The 1,524-nt window shown below is 57.8% G+C and overlaps 1 pseudogene across 1 annotated transcript; it reads right to left on the bottom strand.

The window, feature by feature from the left end:
• Positions 1–100: 100 nt before the first annotated feature.
• Positions 101–1,515, bottom strand: LOC108525512 (leukocyte immunoglobulin-like receptor subfamily B member 2; annotated as a pseudogene). The gene is made up of 4 exons (XR_001884285.1): positions 1,304–1,515; positions 772–853; positions 574–609; positions 101–384 (listed from the first exon to the last, which is right to left on the bottom strand). The product of XR_001884285.1 is annotated as a leukocyte immunoglobulin-like receptor subfamily B member 2 (transcript).
• Positions 1,516–1,524: the final 9 nt, after the last annotated feature.

The raw sequence follows: 1,524 nt of genomic DNA, 5'->3' as shown, positions 1-1,524 counted from the left end.
CATCATCCCCAGGGCTGGGCTGTGAGAGGGAGACGCCCCTGAGAGCTGACCCCTTCCTGAGGACAGAGCCTGGGGCTGGGACCCCTGAGTGTCCTCTCACCTGTCACCACCAGCTCCAGGGGTCACTGGGCTCTGACCACCAACTGTGGCTGTAATACTGACAGCGATACCGCCCTGCGTCTTCCCAGGTGATGGATGGGATGGGGAACTGGCCCTTCTTCGCAAGCTCTGGTCGTGTCAATGTAATCCAGGATGCTGATTTTTTCTCCCTATATAGATGGTACTCCAGGGCTTCAAGGTTTCCCTGACACCTGAGGGTCACGGGACTCCCCTGGGTGATCACACGGTCTGGCTCAGCCCAGAGTGTGGGCTTGGGGAGGATTCCTAAAAGGAAATCAGAGATTGGATTCTAAGTCATTTCCCACCCAACAGATCTCAGCTGTTGGCTGCAGGACCCTCCAGACGTCCCCATCAGTCAGCCCAGATCTGCTGTTCCCCATCCCCAGCTGCACGGGGGTGGCCCCTTGTCCCCAGTGAGGAAGAGGGACCTGGGACAGCTGGGGACAGACTCACCTGCCTGCACGTGGGTCCTGGGGCCCAGACTCAGCCCTGGAAGAGAGTTCCCTGTGAGAGATTTGCCCCTGAAGCCTGAGCAGGTCCTCCCCTCCCTGGGATCTTTGTGAGCCCCTGGGGTCTCCTTATGGACCAGAGTTTGGCTGTGGGGTGAGGCCCCTCCTAGGTTAGAATCTCCCCTCCCTCTTCAAATCTCACCGAGACAGATCAGGACAATGAGGATGGGGGTCATGGCGTCTCCTCCCACTGCCCTGCTCTGCGGATGGATGAGCCCTTGGTGCTGGCAGGACAGAGACACACAGGGTCTCTTGGTGCTGGCAGGACAGAGACACACAGAGAAAAATAGCCTCCCCTCCTTCCCACCCTGTGTGGACACTCGGAGGCTGGGTCCTTCTCCTGGGACGTTGTCATCTGCAGCCACACAGGAAGCAGAACTGACCTCCCAGGAACCTGACTCTCATTCTTTTAGGGCTGAGGTTGGGGCAGGCACCGGGCCCTCTGCAGACATTTCAGACTGTAATGGGGTCTTTCCTGACCCGCAGCCACTGTCTGTCTGGTTTATCCTCGTCTCACTGAGAGCCGGGATGTAGCGGCAAATAGAACTGCTGCTTCCTGTGTCTGTCCTTCCAGATGAGGGTAGCGGAGGCTTCCCCTTCCTTCTCACAGCCTCCCCCAAGGTCTCCCTCCCTCCTCCAGCCCGTCCATCGGCTCAGCGTTGTGGGGTCCTTACCATGGCAGTCGTCCCTCCAGCCCTGGAGATGCTTCAGGGAAGACGCAGGTCCATGCTGCAGGCAGACTCAGATCAGCAGAGACACATCTCACATCTCACTGTGCTATCCAGGCTGAGCTGCGTGTGGCAGTGAGGACAGAAGAGAAATGCAGGGAAATAGGGGAAGAAAAGTTGACTTCTTTCTTGGCACTGGATTGTGGGTTTTCTTTCAATAGTTCCCT

This window comes from Rhinopithecus bieti, unplaced genomic scaffold (assembly GCF_001698545.2).
Source record: "Rhinopithecus bieti isolate Rb0 unplaced genomic scaffold, ASM169854v2 scaffold_63445, whole genome shotgun sequence".
NCBI classification, from domain to species: Eukaryota; Metazoa; Chordata; class Mammalia; order Primates; family Cercopithecidae; genus Rhinopithecus; species Rhinopithecus bieti.
This window is presented reverse-complemented; position numbering and strand designations above follow the sequence as displayed.